Consider the following 5,880-nt stretch of genomic DNA (forward strand, 5'->3'; position numbering starts at 1 on the left):
ACTTTGTTCAATACTTTAATATATTCTTAGTTTTGTTTTAGTTTGTTAATTCATTATTTACTGATGACTTACTTAGATATTTAAGTCAAATACAAGAATTTATTATTGATTAAAATTGTTGAGTAGATAACGCTTTGTTGTTTTTCTGAAAAAGATGTCAAAGAGGCAAAGGTTGACTATTACGTCTTTGCAAAATGGTTTTCGGAAAAATTGCTTCCCAATATTCCACCGAACGGTGTTGTCGTGATGGAGTGATATGCGGACAGCTGAAACCCGGTTTAAGAAGAAACAACACCTCGCCGTAATTTAGTTCCGGGAAAAAATATCTTCTTCTAATTGGAAAAATGTGTAGGACATGTCATCGAAGAAGAAAATATTTGCCGAAGTGGACTAGTGCCGGAATTAATTAATTAATGTGGGGGACGAGAGTCCAGTGACGATAGTGATTATTTTGATGTTGAATATTTTTTTTTTTATAAATATTCTAACATTGATTTATAACTAAATTTACTCCTTTATTTATATTTATAATAAACATTTTAAAGTAAGAATGGATTTTTCCCTGCATGGACTAGTAATTATATGTTACACCTCTTCTATGAAATCAATATACGTAGTCCCCCTTCTAGTCGCTAGGTGGCACCACAGCTTTAAAGCAGAGCCAAAAAACTGTGGAATAACTTACCATGGACGGTATATTCGCCATCTATGGTCTTAACCTCATTCCTCTTTTTGTGCTTTGGTGGCACATGTTCATTTTTATTCGGCGTCGGTGTTTTCAGCTTTTTTCAGCGTTTTTGGAAGTTAAATGGAGAAGTACAAGTGAGATTTACGTTATTCCTTATCGGATGAAGAAAGAACCTACCTACGACGAAAGATTAAATCTTTCCATCCGCGATTACATAATCGCTAGTGGCGTGGTTCCCATCAACGAGATTTTCTTACAATTGGGAGACGATTTCTTCATCGTCCGGGTTCCGATCGGAATCCCCAGAACTCGAAAGACCCCCCATCTTTCCCACTTATACGACAGCAGTCGTATGTAAGTGTTTCACAATTGGAAGCAATCCTTTTGTGAGGGGGTCGGCCATACATATGGTTTTATATTTTTTCGACATCGAAAAAATAGAGTTTTCTGGCTCGTCCGGCTATGGATGAGGCGCCCGGGATACTGGGACATAATGAACAATTTTTTATGGCTGTTGGAATGCATTTACTCCATCGTAAGTATATTTTTTAGGCCCTTCAATTAATTCTGATGTCATTGTTGAGCCCCTTGAGACGGATTTAAAGCAAAATGGCCTTTAAGCTATGGGGTCGATAGTCCCAACACAAAGTTTGATGTGTCATGACATTTTGGCAAGTCAGATTAATACCTTTTTGAAATCCGGTGTGTCCGAAGATTGTCTCAGTAACCTTTTGCGTTGATATCCTGTGCCGAAGAATTGCCCGCTCAATAACTCTCCTAAATTGAATGTGCAGATGAAATCTGCCATCAACAAAGGTGGAAAGAAAAGGGATGAGAGACTGACTGCAACAAGGGGTGCTTTGATGGTGGTTGGTAGGACGCTCTTGACCTTGCTTTTGAAACCGGTTAAGGATGAGTAGTACTTACTTCTCATCGAAATGTTGAGTAATGCAATATTTGTTTTAAGCAAAATACACCATTTAGGTTCAGTATATAGAAGTTCAGCCGCGTTAAGCCTTTCGCTGGTCTCAAATGAAATGCAGCCTTGTATGAAGGAAGTGCTCGTTGATGCTTCTTTGCACTCTTGTTTATATGGAGAAGATTTGGCTGATAGGCTCAAATCAATCAGATTAGCTGCAGATTAGTGGCCGAGTTAAAGTCAGGTGCATCCGGAACAAGGCTTTTATAGCATACAAATTTAAACTCGACCGTCCCACTTCGTTCCCGGAAGTTGCAAGGCTGAAGTGGGTGAAAGTCATTGTACCCTCAAAAGAGGGAATACAGGAAGGTTCGAGAGGAAAGGGGGTGGAGTTGTGTCCCCAGGAAAAAATAGTAAGTACTTTTGTTGAAAGATTGCACGAGTTTCGGGACATTTGGAACTCTAGAACTCAAGATGCACAGATTCTACCTTGGTTAGATGGATATAAAATTCCATTTGCGAGGCCAGTTATACAGGACTTGATTACGACAGATCCTGTTTGGTCCCAACAAGAAAAAGATTCAATTTGTAATGTGGTCAAACACCTGTTAGAGATAGGTGCAATTGCAGTTTGCGAACCTTGTAAGAATCAATTTATTTTACAGATCTTTTTGGTTTCAAAATTGGATGGTTCGGTTTGATTAGTTTTAAATTTAAAGAAACTGAATGCTTTTATTGACACTTGTCATTTTAAACTGGAAGACAGAAAATTAGTAGAAACACTCTTCACAAGGAAGTCCTTTATGACCACTCTGGACTTGAAAGAAGCTTACTTTCTAGTCCCAATAATTGAAAATCAAAAGAATTTTCTAAGATTTTATTTTGATGCTCTCTGTTATCAGTTTAACGTGTTACCCTTTGGTTTATGCACCGCCCCGTGGGCCTTTACAGAATTAATGAAATCTGTGGTTTCTTATCTCCCTGCCAAGGCTTTTCCCTCAATAGTTTATTTAGATAACTTTACTATTTGGTGATAGTTAGCTATCCTTAAAAAATGTTCAAGTAACTTGCAACACACTGATTAGGTTGGGTTATGTTATTAATTATAAGAATGTTTTACATCCTTCGAAATCCTGTAAATTTTTAGGTTTTGTTTTTTTTTTTGAATCCCACCACTTGTTTTTCTGATGAGTAAGTAAGTTTTGCCGTTGCGAAATAAGAGTCTTTGCCGAGCTTTGTGCTGTGCTAGTTTTCAGTTTGCCCAGCAGTTCGTTACAGTTGGGTATATACTAAGAATTTTTGAGAGAATCAAATATCTAGCCCTTCAAGACTCTGTTGATAATTATGATATTTGGATGATAATTCCTTGTTATTTACGGAGGGATTTTATGTGATGGCTAAAAAGTTTACAGAATCCTGAATGCCCTGTAAGGCAGCAATGTTACAAACTTGAGATTTTCTCAGATGGTACTCCTTTGGGTTGGGGAATTGTGCCAGAGGACTTTGGAGTCCTAGGGAAGCTCAGTTTCATATTAATGCACTAGAATTAACTGCGGCCCCATTTGGTCTCTAATGCTTCGCCTCGTATTTGACTAACTGCGAGACACTTTTGAGGATTGATAACACAACTGCTATTTTGTATGTAAATAGAATAGGGTGAGTAAAATTTCCTGTTTTAAACGAAATTTCGAGGCGCCTTGGGGTTGGTGTGAAGAAAGGAGGTTATGGGTTAAAGCATCTTACATTCGATCTTCCGATAATTTTGAAGCGCATAAGGAACCCACGAATTTGAATTTTGATGGTGAATGGTACCTTTCGGACAATGCTTTTGCTAAAATAACAAGCAAATTTGGATTCCCATAAATCGAACTGTTTGCTTCTCGCCTAAGTAAGAAATGCGGAAAGTTTATTTCCTAATTTCCAGATCCGGAGGCATCTAATGAAGACGCGTTTACTGTTTTTTGGAGCGACAGTTTCTTCTATGTTTTCCCCCCGTTTTGCTTGTTGCCACTTGTTTTACGAAAAATCAAGGCTGATTGAGCTACAGGGATCGCAGTAATCCCTTACGGGCACAGCCAGCATTGGTTTGCTTTTTTTTCATGGGAGGCGTTGTAGTTATTTATTGTTTCTAATTCCAGACAAATTACCTTCTTCTTGTGACAGGAGAGGTCACCCTTTGTGGAAATCCCTTACCCTGGCTGCAGGGATTTTGTCAGGCAAGCATTCCAGAAGATTTGCTGGATATTTTTCTATCATCTGTTCAGAGCGCTACCTTGAGGCATTTAATACCTGCATGCATTTAAACTTTGGTGGAGCTTCTACGAAAGGAGGGGAGTGGAGTGTTATTACTTCTCACCTAGGCTGTATTAGATTTCCTTACTATTCATTTTAGACAAGGCAAGTCCTATGGCTCATTGAGTTCTTTCAGTGCAGCACGGCCTTATTTTTGGATCAGATTTATTTAACAATGCAAATCTAACTAGGTTTTTTAAGGTGTTTATAATCTAAGGCCAAGTAAACCAAGATATAACAGCACTTGGGGCCCTAGTTATGTCCCTGACTTTGTAAAAGGGTTACGTTCTAATGACTTGTCATTAAAGCAATTAACTGTCATTAAAATAATTAAATTAGTTTCTCCTACTGAAGTTAACGATTGTACATAGAGTCCAAACGCTCTCTCTTATAGAATTGGTCAACATAAAATCATTTCCAGATGGATTAGAAATTAGAATAACGAATCAAATTAAGATTTCAGCTATAAATAAGACTCGACCTGTTTTTTAATTTTGCATAAATATGAAGATGTAAATCTTTGTGTGGTTTCAAATATATTATTGAGAGGGCCAGTGCTTTAAGAGGCAGTGAATCTCGTTTACTCATTACATTTAAAAAGCCTTGTAGGGCAGCAACTATACCCAACAAAAGTAGATGAATAAAGATAACTTTAGAAGATAGTGGTGTCTACACTTTTATTTTTACTGTTCACAGAACTCGACATGCCTCAACATCGTCTGCGTTTTGTAAAGGTGTTTCAATTGATATGATTGGAAAAACGGCAGATTGGTGAGAATGCTCTAAATGTTTTCCCCTTTTTTATAATAGACCTATTTGTACAGCAAGTGCAGGCCTTTTTGTTAATGCCACATTTGGGACATAGAATTTTTCAGAAGGTTTGTTTTCTCGGATAGCCATTTATTTTGTATTTGTACTCGAGGCTTTCATAAACTTCCTGGATTTCCTTATATAGCCGAATAAAATCGTTTTATAACAAATTTGCTGAGTTGCCTTTGAAAGTCTACGTATATTGATTTCATAGAAGAGGTGTAACATATAATTCAATGATCAAACGAACTTACCTGGTAAGTGAAGTTCGATCGTAATTATATGTTACACCTCTTCGTAGAAATCACCCATTCCCGCCCAATTTACTGTTCTGAACAGTACTAAAATGCCCTTTGGCAAATTTATTATAAACGGGCTTTAAAATAGAATGAGGTTAAGACCATAGATGGCGAATATACCGTCCATGGTAAGTTATTCCACAGTTTTTTGGCTCTGCTTTAAAGCTGTGGTGCCACCTAGCGACTAGAAGGGGGACTACGTATATTGATTTCTACGAAGAGGTGTAACATATAATTACGATCGAACTTCACTTACCAGGTAAGTTCGTTTGATCATTGAATCATAGAGGAATCTCAAAGATGAAACTCTACACAAATCCGTCAGTACGGTTCTGGAACGTCATTGTGGAATTGCGGATTTATTTATTGAGGATTACAAGGCCTGCGGTTGAACCTTCATCAAAAAATACTGGATTATGTCGTAAAAACGGTATATCGTTCTATATATATATTCTATATATTCTATATATTCCTATTTTAATTAAAAAAGACAAAGTAGCCAAAAACGAAGTTGGTATTACCCGAGCGTCTTACCCGCGATCCGAATGCCACCAATTACAGAAAGGTTACTCACCACCCCCCTTGCCCCGACGAAATAACGTGCAAAGCCTTCGGTTCTACGGTTACGTACGACGCTATACGCTCGCGCTCGCGAATTATTGAAACGCAATAACGATATCATTTCTGCCAGTGGAGTGCCGGGGGAAGGGCAACCCGACACCGGGTTGCTCCGCTAGACAATATTTTCGCAATTTTATCGCCTTCGACGTGTGTAATTTCCGACCGGTGATTTGTATAAAATTTCGCGCGCTGAATTACGTCATTACTTCTTGCCGTCCACGAGACGTCTTAAACATGGCGGCCGTTATTTT

The 5,880-nt window shown here is 38.1% G+C and overlaps 1 long non-coding RNA gene across 3 annotated transcripts; it reads left to right on the top strand.

The window, feature by feature from the left end:
* The first annotated feature begins 586 nt into the window (after positions 1–586).
* Positions 587–4,003, top strand: LOC132706515 (uncharacterized). Of its 3 annotated transcripts, none has more exons than XR_009619595.1 (3): positions 587–2,020; positions 3,013–3,691; positions 3,746–4,003. It is a non-coding gene; the product is annotated as an uncharacterized LOC132706515 (long non-coding RNA). The 3 variants fall into 3 exon arrangements; XR_009619594.1 differs by having other exon boundaries at positions 3,532–3,691; XR_009619596.1 differs by having other exon boundaries at positions 3,532–3,691; positions 3,771–4,003.
* The last annotated feature ends 1,877 nt before the right edge of the window (positions 4,004–5,880 follow it).

The sequence above is a fragment of the Cylas formicarius genome, unplaced genomic scaffold (assembly GCF_029955315.1).
Source record: "Cylas formicarius isolate icCylForm1 unplaced genomic scaffold, icCylForm1.1 PGA_scaffold_8__14_contigs__length_24414737, whole genome shotgun sequence".
Lineage (NCBI taxonomy): Eukaryota > Metazoa > Arthropoda > Insecta > Coleoptera > Brentidae > Cylas > Cylas formicarius.